We start from the raw sequence: 11,126 nt of genomic DNA, 5'->3' as shown, positions 1-11,126 counted from the left end.
CTCCTAGCACATATCCCCCCACCAATCCGCTCTCCTAGCATATATCCCCCACCAATCCTCCCTTTGAGCACATATCCCCCCACCAATCCCCCCTCCAAGCATATTAATTCCCCTTAATCCCCACTCCTAGCACATATCCCCCTACCAATCCCCATTCCCCAGAATTACCTTAACCAGTCCAGATAGCCTCCCCCAAAAACCTCTCATCCCAAGCACAAATTATTGTTACCCCTCCCCATCATCACTGTGTTCCCAGTACAATTCTCTGCTTGTAAGTTCCACCACCCTAATTTACATGCAGAAAATCACTACAGAGACACAGGACAGCACTCCTCCATACAACAGATTACACAGGGCAGTGCCATCTGCTGTAAGGAGGAGTGCTCCACTAACAGGAGGGAGAGGGCACAGCCTGAACCTCCTCCTAGCTCTATCCACTCTACCGCTGCTACCCACTGTCTGTACTTTACTGCACCAGGCTGCCCTCTCTTGTCCCAGCCCTGAGTGCAGGAATGGAAGAAGGAGATGAAGCTCAGAGGACCAAATACAGTGTAAATTGCGGGGCTGGGCACGGTGTCACCCCTCTGTTCCGTGTCACTTGGGTGTGGTCCGCAACCCCATAGTGACGCCACTGACTGGGCCCTACATTGCACACCATAATTCTTTGGTAGTCTTCAGATTTCATGACGCACATGATCAAGACATCCAGTGTCTGAAGCAGCAAAGCAACCCCAAAAAAATCAGTGAACTTCCACTATTTTTAACTATATGGACGGTATTCTTTTCTTTAAAGGCCTTATTTCTTTTTCTGAGCACAGAAGAATGATAGGCTTTACCAAAAAGCTGTAATTTTGTTTTGTATGTCCATTCTCCCAGAAGGACTTTGGCTTCCTCAGGTAAGTTTTGGCAAACTCCAATCTGGCTTTTTTATGTTTCTGTGTCAGCAGTGGGGTCCTCCTGGGTTTCCTACATTAGCGTCCCTTTTCATTCAGATGGCGAAGTAAAGTGCGAACTGACACAGTTGTTCCCTGTGCCTGAAGGTCAGCTTCAATTTGTCTAGAAGTTGATCGAAGTTCTTTATCCACCATTCGAACAATCCTTTGTTGCAATCTTTGGTCAATGTTTCTCTTTTGTTCATGTCCAGGGAGATTAGCTACAGTGCCACGGGCTGTAAACCTCTTGACAATGTTGTGCGCAGTGGACACAGGATCAATAAAGTGTTACTAAACCCAGGACCCTACATTCACTCTATCTGCTTTCCCACAGTACACACTACATGGAAATGCAATTATTTTAGTAAATATAAACTGCTAAATACCTTTTCTCATCAGCAGTTAGAGCAGTATTGTGACTTCCATCAGTGTCCAGCAGAGTACATATTAAATCTTGTAGGAGTTTTTTTTCTGCTCTAGGAGGACGTAAAACCCATGACCTCTGTTTGGACAGTGCTGATTGGCCCTGTGCTGATCACATGCACTCTCCTAAGAAAAAATAAAATTCTCTAGCAATACAGACCAAATTGAGCATGTGCAGAGTGTCTCCACACGATGTCTTATCAGGAGATGAGGGAGACACTGGAAGAATTGGAGGATGAGAGATGTCAGGATCAAACTGCATTTTTAAACAATGCAGAGAATTAACCCCTTAGGTTCCACAGTGAGTATAACAAGCACACTTTACTGCATATACAGACTGATTTTACTGTTGTGGGTTTAGTAACTCTTTAAGATCTCTGGAGATGGACTTATAACCTTGAGATTGGCCATACTTTTCCACAATTTGTGTTTTCGAAGCCTCAAATTTTTTTGCTGCTCTTTCTCTCCTCCATGCTCCATGTGGCACACAGAGAGACACAACAGAAAGGTTGAGTAAATTTTTCACCATTTTAACTGGTTGCCGGTGTGATTTCTATATTGTCAGCACCTGTTAATTGATACAGGTGAGTTTAATTACAAAGTACAGGAGCATCACAAACTTGGAGCAGGAAGGGTGGGCAACAACTTGGCAAAGAGAACTGTGCCAACTGCCCAACAACAATAAGGGTCAAAAAGGCATATCTTCAGACTGCCACTGCAAGAACCTCGCTGCCAAAAGATACATCCACAGAAATTTGGACAACCACCTGCTAGAACTGATTAAATGAGTGCATAAAAATGGAGGAGATTTGTCCTTGAGAGTGTAAGCTCTGGCAATCAGCTTTCTTATCTATCTTGTTATTGTGGACATGGGAGCAAGGTGTCCCTTGCAAGGTCCGAGGACAGTACAAATAGGGAATCCATCTGTCTGATTGAAGCTGTAGCTTTGAGGAAGACCCCCAATGGCTCTGGCTACATCCAGGCATTGAAGAGATACAGTATTTACTTTAGGTGCTTTGAAGGACATACAGTAAGGATGGTAGGACTAAGTCCTCATTGAGGTGTAAGACAGCCTTATCTTTGTGAGGTATGAGGAACAGCTCAAGAGAGCTGCCAACTCAGTTACATACAGTATCTGACAGATGTGATAGCAACCAAAAAGGCTGAGTTGTAAGAGAAGTCGCCTATGGGAATATCCCTGATGGGTTCAAAGAGTGTTTTTAATAGGAAAGAGAGAACCAGGTTCCTAGGAAGCACAAGGCAGTGCAATGGGAGCTTATTGCAAGACACATCTTAATAAAAAGATGACAAGATAGAGCAAAGCCAGAGTTCTTTAAAAAAAAAAGTACGGGCAACGCCAAAATGTCTTTTGAGTGCTTAAGGCCAGGTTTTGGTTAGGACCTGATTGTAGAAAGGCTAGAATGTGAGGCATAGAGTAATCTCTGGGATTGAAGCACCTATGTTCACACCAGGAAAGAGGTTTTCCAGGTACAACAGATCTTTCTGAAAGTGGCTTTTCTTGCTTTGAGCAAGGTAGGAATAACAGACTTATAGACCCTTCTATCTTTTAGCCATGCCATTAAAGGCAGATACTGAGAGGCAGGATGGAATGGAGGGCTTTGACACAGCAGATCTGACCTGTTGGGAAGAGGCCAAGGGTTGTCTGTTAGAGGTCTGAGTATGTCTATGTATCAAGTTATTCTGGGCCAGTTTGGTGCAATGAGAATCACTTTTGTCCTTTCTTGCTATTTTTTATTAACAGAGGAGGCAGCATTCACACTGGGGAGAATCCTTAGTTTACCCTTAGCTGAGATCAGAGAATTATCAAGGCCTCTGAAGCCAGCACTAGAGGATCTTTGGTCCTTGCTACAAACATTTGTTGTTAAATCTGGACCCTGGGATGCTTACATCTGGAGTCTCCATTTCTGGCAAATCATTTATAAAATGTCTGTGTGAAGGGGCCAATTCCCTTTGATCCTGGATGTAGAGGCTGAGGTTTCCAGGTGGCTACTCCTGGGACACAGACCGCAGAGATCGCTGGACAGTGTTTTTCCGGTCATGAGATTATCTGGTTTGCTTCTTTCCGGGCTGTAAGCCTTCTGGTGCCTCCTTGATAGTTGATGTAAGCCACAGTGATGATATTGTCTGATTGAGTGTCTTCGCACTGGGGGGGGGGGGGGGGGGTCCAGTGGTGCAGAGCAATCCAAACTGCTCTGAGCAGGGGTGTATCTACCACGAGGCAAACAAGGCATTTGCCTAGGGCAGCATCTTTGAAGGACAGCACGAAGAAAGGACACATAGGTGTGAGCGGTCTTCAGAGCAGGGCAGCTCAGAGGCTCCTGAGTTGATTTTCCAGCAGCTTTCCTGGCTCCCCTGGGCTGGGCTGGGCTGGGCAACGGTCATATCTCCCCTGAGGATAGCCAGCTCTGCTGCGGTGCTTGTACCGTGATCTGTTTGGTGTGGCAGCTCCGTTTCCCACTGTATAATCCACCCCCACCCTCCTCATCCATAAGTAAGGGATTGAATGGGAGTGTGAGAACTGGGGGGTGTACAAGGTGTTGTGACTGTCGAAACTGGGGGGGGGGCTTTACAAGTTGCCCCCCGGTCACGCCAAACCAGACTTTTAAATTGCGCAACTTACAGTGAAGTCGCACGATTTCAAAGTTGGATGACATGCCAATTTCAGGTGCAACTTGCAAGACATCTGACACAGACGTCTATGCAAATCATACCAAAGGTAGTGGATGTACTACTATAAAAATTGGTGCGCTTCCGACCAAGTCAGAACCACACTGACTGCTGTAACTGCGAACAATGGGGTGCGATTTGGCATGAGATTTGCAAGTCGCATGCCAATTCGCATCCAGTGTGACCAGGGACTTATATGTGAGTATGAGCAGTGGGGGTGTACAAGGTGCATGGGAATGCAGGCACTGAGAAGTGGGGATGTACAAGGTGTATATGAGTGGGCACTGGAGGGGGAAGTGGGGATGTACAAGGTATATAAAAGTGTAAGTAGTGGGAAGGGGTGTACAAGGTGCCTGTGAGTGTGGGCACTTTAGGGCCAGGGAATTAAAAGGTGCATTTGACTATGGGGGCACTGGGGAGGTCAATGTACAAGGTGCATGTGAGTGTGGTTAAAAGTGAGTATGGGCACTAGGGGCATGTATAAGGTGTACATGAGAGCAGGCTGTGGCTGTGTGGATGGCAGACTTGTTACAAGTTTTGCAACAAGTGTAAAATGTAAAATCTAGATGGGGAGGGGGGCAATATTACCAAAATACACCGCTGGCTCTGAGCTCCAGGATGTTGAATGAGAACTTGGCTTCCACATGACCATGTTCCATGGACTATAAAGGACTAGAACACTCCTCCCCAGCCTGAAAGACTGGCAACTGTTATTTTCCAGTGATAGGAAAAGAAAGACTTCATTATTTTTAAGGCTGAGCTGGAGATTTATTAAGTTAGGAAATCCCTAGCTTGTCTAGACCGGAGCATGGGAAGGTCGCAAAGAGTATGGTTGCTCCAGGTCAACAAAATGTGTTGGAGAGGTCTTGAATGATTTAGAGAAAATGGTACAGCCCCAAGGAGGCTACCTTGAGGCCTAAAACTCTCATGGAGAATCTCTTGTGGGATCACTCTTCAACCTCAATTCTCAAACATGGGCTCAGAGCGAAAACTGGAAAACAGTGTTTTTTAATTGATCACCAAATCAACAGTCTGGAGTTTCGGAATTGTCCTGTGGACATTTGCTGACAGTTGGAAGGGAGAGGAGTCTTTCAGGAGGTCATCTAGATGACCTGTGACCTGAATGCCTCTAATAGGGCACAAAGAGGTGAAAAGACCTTTGGCTTGTCCTCTGCTCCCAGAGTGTTCATGAACTAGAAGTGTTTGTCTGGCATTGCAAAGTGCAGGTAGTTCTGATGAGGTGGACAAATAATATAGGATGTCTATGGATGCCATGTATTCCCCTGTCTCAGAGAGGCAATTACCAACCTTATGACTTCCATTCAAAATTTTGAAATTTGAAGGTAATTGCTGAGGGATTTTATGCCCAGAATAGGAAAGATACCCTTTTTGTTTTTTTTCATGTTAGCAAAACTACTCCCTGGGACAAAAGATGGATTGGGGAATTTGGCAAATCAGAGCGTCCTCGGACAGTCTTTGCCTGGGGAGGAGATCAGTGTCAGATGTCTGCTGGTCACTGGCCCAGGGGGAGATGCCGATGCTCAGTGTAGACTCTGGCAGTGGAGCTTTCACTGGGCGGGATGGCAGGGGACGTCTTTTCCGGCTGAGGGTGGAACTTCCTCCTGGCACGAGGCTTCCAGCCACTGCACCGTGCTAGCAGGCAGGAGAGCAGGCTGGTGCGGGGAGCTGCACCCTGCAGAGGCAGACAAGGCGGACCTTGGGTCGGACCACCACACTGGGACAATGTCCAGAGTGGAGGTAGCTGGACCATGTGACACCGCTATCAGCCAAACACTGGTAGGTGGCTTTGAGGGGTCCTTTTCTCTACCTGTTTGGCCCCTAGCTCCACAGGAATGTGTTTGGTCCTCCTGGTGGGGTGACAGGGCAGGAAGCGGGGGTTCTCAGGCTAAGGAGATTCCCACACCCTGCCAGGCGCTGCACTGTTGGGGGGGCCTGGAAGGCTATGGTGTAATGGGCTTCTTTTCTGTGTGTTTCTGTTTAGGTGAAAACCAGAGAGAAGCCCAAGCCACACCACGGGACTAAAAAGAAGTGCCCCTTACAGGGTGACACTTAGAGACTCCTGGACCAAGGTGATATGCGGGTTTTGTTTTGAGGGCCTTATTAAGGTGCAAGCTCCTTTTCAAGGGGGGACTTGGTTAAGAGTTGAGAACCACTTTTGATTCTTTTAGGTCCCTGGTAGAAAATTTTTCTCTGCCCCATGCATAGAGCTCCCCCCCCCCCCCCCCAAAAGGCAGAGGCGTCAACTCACCAAGTTTCCCCACTGACCAGTAGGGAAGCGGTGGGTCCGAGGCCTGAAGTAGAGGAAGAGAAGCCGTTCCTAGACTCACAAGTCAAGAAGCTGCTCTAGGTATAAGTTATCCCTAGAGGAGGTGGACGACTTACTGGGGGCCATTTATACCACCTTGAGGATTAAAGAGGATAGGAAGCCCCTCAAGTCACATGATCAGATGTACCAGGGTATGGGGGAACAAAGATGTAGAGTCTTCTCAGTTCTCGAGCTACTAGTGGTATCCATAAAAAAAAAAGGAGTGGCAGGGCCCAGAGAGGAAGCCGTTCTTTGCTAAATCCCTTAATTCTTTTGATGGGAATTTGTCCTCTGTGTGGAACAAAAGCCCTAAGCTTGATGCAGCGTTCTCCCAAGTAGCCAGAAAGACTGACGTCGCTTTAGAAGATATGGGGATATTGTTTGACAGCATGGACAGGAGGGCGGATTCCCTTCATAAGAAGTCCTAAAATTCCACACTATCCTACTTAAAGCCAGATATGGCCACTATGGTGGTTGCCCAGAACATGCAATACTGGCTCACACAGCTACAGGCCCATATTGTGGCAGGTTCCCCAAAAGAAAAAATTTTAGCCTCCTTTCCCACCTTACTGCAGGGAGTCTAATATTGCAGGCGCTTCAGAAGTCAGTGAGGATGACGGCAAGGTCAGCAGCCTTGACTAACTCGACCCCACAGAGCGCTGTGGCTTAAGCCCTGGCAGAGGGATGCTGCCTCCAAAGTTAAGCTAAATGGCATCCCATTCACAGGGGATCTTCTTTTTGGGCCCGGTCTTGAGACGGTGAGTGGACCACACCGCTTACAAGAAAAAGGCTTTTCCGCATAAGAAAAAAACCCAGGCACAGGGGAAGAAGAGATTTTGCCCCCAAAAGCAGGTACAAGCTGTGACGATCACGGTGTCAGACCCCAGCCCTTCTCACCAAACTCGTGACCGAAGGACTAGCCAATCTAAAACCGCGATGTCACGTGCTTAACAATGCCATGCCCAGCTGCACCCTGCACAAAGATTTTCCAGCTCACTGGACCACAATCGATGTACTGGCAGCAATTGTTACTGGGTCAGGTTAATTACGCAATTAACCCTTCACACTGCCACCACCTCCTTTTTGTACAGAGAAAGGGGAGACTCGGTAATATCAGCAATAACACTATGATGGTTGAAATAATCGTCTGTATACCACTGTCACCGCAGGCAGGCTATACAGAGGGTTAAACACACAGTAGCGCTCTTCAGCAACAGGAATTCGTAATTTGCATTAAAGAGCTTTAGAAACAGTTCACTTTCAGAAAGTAAAATTTATTACTAAAAGGTCAAAAAGGGTGCAATAAAAATATTTACAGAAAAAGATGTAGCCAATATATATAAATATACACGGAGAACAACAGCACAGCAAAGAGATAACAGAAAGGAATTTAGAGGGTTAAAGTACTTGCCGGTCAGCCTTGGTTTAAGCAGCTTCAAGTTTCATAAGCCAAAAGGATTTATCTCCCACTGTCAGTTTCGATGTTAAATCAGAGGACTCTTCTTTCTACCCCTTAACTCAGCTTAGCTTTTCTAGTACCTCCACCGGGTGCCTACTTGGAGCAGTAAACCAATCGTCTCCTTTTGGGGAGGGTGGTGTAGGTGGAGCCCTAAGTTAAGGCTAGAAACTCTCATAGCTGCTATTATGATTCAGAACTTATTCTTGGGGCATTTGGCAGCCTGGGCACTAGTATATTAATACTCAGCAGCATCTGCGGAATGGTTAGAGATGAAACATGTCATATACGCTGAGCAAACCGTTGGTGCTATACAAGTCCTGTATAATAATAATAATAATAATAATAATAATAATAATAATAATATTATACACTTGAATGGTTCAGGAGATATACCGTATTTTTCGCCGTATAAGACGCACCTAGGTTTTAGAGGCAGAAAACAGGAAAAAAAAATTCTGAACTAATGGACTGCGGACAGCACAGGGATGACCACAGACTGCGGACAGCACAGGGATGACCACAGACTGCGGACAGCACAGGGATGACCACAGACTGCGGACAGTACAGATGACTGCTGACCTTTGGGGAAGTGGGGAGCGGGTACCTGAATTTGACAGGTACCCGCTCTTACTTCCGCAGAGTTTTTGTTTGATCTTACCTGTTCCTCGATCCAGCCGTGCGCTGTCTTCCCGGCTTCTGTAATGGCGCTCGGCATGACAGCCGGGTGCCCAGTGCGCATGAGCGAGAAGCACTTGCGCTTTGTGATTGGTCCGGCGGCTTCTGGGATCGGTCATGTGTCCCAGGTACCGCCTTACCATTCACAAAGCGCACCGCTTCTCGCGCATGCACACTTGGCACCCAGCTGTCATGCCCAGTGCCCACACTACAGAAGCCGGGAAGACAGCACGCCGCTGGATAGAGGAACAGGTAAGGTCCCGCTGCAGAGCTGAGCGGCCGGCCCGGTATTCTGACACGGCCGCGGTGGAAATACCGGACCTGCCGCTCCATATTCGCCTTATAAGACGCACTGACATTTCCCCCCCAGTTTTGGGGAAGAAAAAGTGCGTCTTATACGGCGAAAAATACGGTACTTTCCTGCCCTCCTATATATGCCAGTTAGGGAATGTAATATACCAAACAATTTGTATTAACTTGACCAATCTGAAGATATGCCTGGTTTTTATGCAAGTCTCATATTCTAAGATATCAAATCATAGGGGAAAATGGATGTTGAATGTGGTGTCTTGTTTTATGCCTTCTCTGGAATGTCTGAACTCCCGTGAAGGACTTACGCCTTTACGATATCCCAGATTGCACAGCTACCAGACAGCTAGGCCCCAGCTCTGTTGGGGGTTTTATAGCTCTGGAGCTCTCCTGCTGTGCTTTGGCTGCCTGTGACCTCTGTCATCACCCAGACCACATCACTCCAAAGCGAGGGGGGGGGGGGGAATAATTGGAGGAAGCAGCCTGCTTTGGGAGTGAGAAATGGTAAAACATGGAAAATTCTTAAAATGGAGGTCCGCGTCCATCTCTGGGGGCACGATTGCTACACAAGCCAGTAGACCAGAGGATAAGAGATCCTGGGGGCAGAAGGGGAGAGGCAGGGGAGGAGTGATTTTACATCCTCCTGAACGGCACCAAAAGTCTCAATGATGGAGTTCTCACAGTGGGAAGATTGGGGTTTTTCTCCCACAGTGGGAAGTGGTGACCTCCAGTCACTTTACCCTAGGTATAGTAAGGAGGTGGTACCCCCTAGAGTTCTTAAAACCTCCGTCACAGAGGCTATTGGTTACGGAACTCTCAGAGTGCAGAAAAGGTGTCTCCTTTACTTTCTTCCTTGCAGGAGCTGGAGAGGGTTGCTGTCAGGGTTCCCTCTTCAGAGATCAGCAAAGGTTTTTATTCCCATGTCTGTGTGGTCAGAAAGCGCTTGGGAAAGTACAGGCTCATTCTGAAACTCAGACCTTTCAACAAGTCCATAAAATACAAGAAGTTCCATATGGATTCCATATTTTCAATCAGGTCTCTTCTTCCCCCGAATTGCTTTCTGGCTTCAATAGACTTAAGGGATGCCTACTTGCACATCCCAATTGTGGAACCCTTTCAGAAGCTCCTCAGGTTGGCAATTCAGGGCCCCAGGGGAATAGTCAACCTGCAGTTTTGAGCCTTGCCTTTTGGGCTTTCCTCCTCACCCAGGATTTGCACAAACGTCATCGCCAAGGACCTGGTGTCTCTTCGACTAAGAGGAGTCTCAGTGGTGGCATACCTGGACGATCTTCTTCTGTTCGCATATTCAGAGAAGCAGTTGACACAGGACATAGACCTAGTGATGAGACACCTGGAGAATTTATGTTGGCTTCTATACTTAGCCAATTCAAATTTGGTCCTGGCTCAAAGGATGGTGTGCTAGGTTATGGATTCCACCCTTCAGAAAACCTTTCTATCCCAGGAGAATATTCTAAAGTTGGACAGGGCAATCCAGCAGCTGCTAGGGAGTCAGACAGTGTCCCTCAGAAAGGCCATGTTGGTGTTAGGTCTCCTGACTTCATCTATCCCAGCAGGGAAGTGAACAGGGCTGCATTTTGGGTCCCTCCAGCTGTTCATTCTGGATATCTGAGATCAGTCAGGAGTCTCTGGACTCCCTTGTACAGGTTTCCTCCTGGGTGAAGAGAACACTCTGGTGGTGAAGGAGGTCAACCAACTTAACTCAAGGGCTGATATGGACCCTTCCCATCTCCAAGGAGACAACAGATGCAAGTGCCTGAGAAGCCCACTTGTAGGAGTTTGTGGCACAGGGCTCTCAGAAGAGCTGGCCAGATCCCCAAACTGGAAAGAACTGAAAGCAGTGATGCAGGCCTTCTCAGCCTTCCAGGGGCAACACGTGCTGATGCTTTCAAACAACTCCTCTGTCATGGCGTATTTCAACAGACAAGGAGGAACACAAAGCAGAGCCCTGTGGATCCTTGCCTTAGATCTGCTCAGCTGGGTCAAGGCCACTGTAGCCTCACTATCTGCAGTCCACCTGAAGGGGGACCTGAACCAGGTGGCAGTCTCTCAGCCAGAGGAAGTTGAGGGAATCAGAGCGGATGCTCAGCCAGGAGGTTTACCAGGTCATAATAGAGAAATGGGGGACTCTGTTCATAGACCTATTTGGATCAGGGCAGAATGCCTAGGTCCAGTTCTTTTCCATGAACTGTCATGAAGGGGCATTGGTGGTGGACACTAACACAGCAGTGGAGCTTTCCCCGTGTTACCATTTCCCTCCAGTGTCGTTACTACCAGCGGTAGTAAGAAAGTTCAG

Source organism: Staurois parvus, unplaced genomic scaffold (assembly GCF_062004578.1).
Source record: "Staurois parvus isolate SC_StPar_1 unplaced genomic scaffold, SC_StPar_1.0 ptg000538l, whole genome shotgun sequence".
Classification (NCBI taxonomy): Eukaryota; Metazoa; Chordata; class Amphibia; order Anura; family Ranidae; genus Staurois; species Staurois parvus.
The sequence above is the reverse complement of the archived record's forward strand: the minus strand, read 5'-3'. Positions refer to the sequence as shown.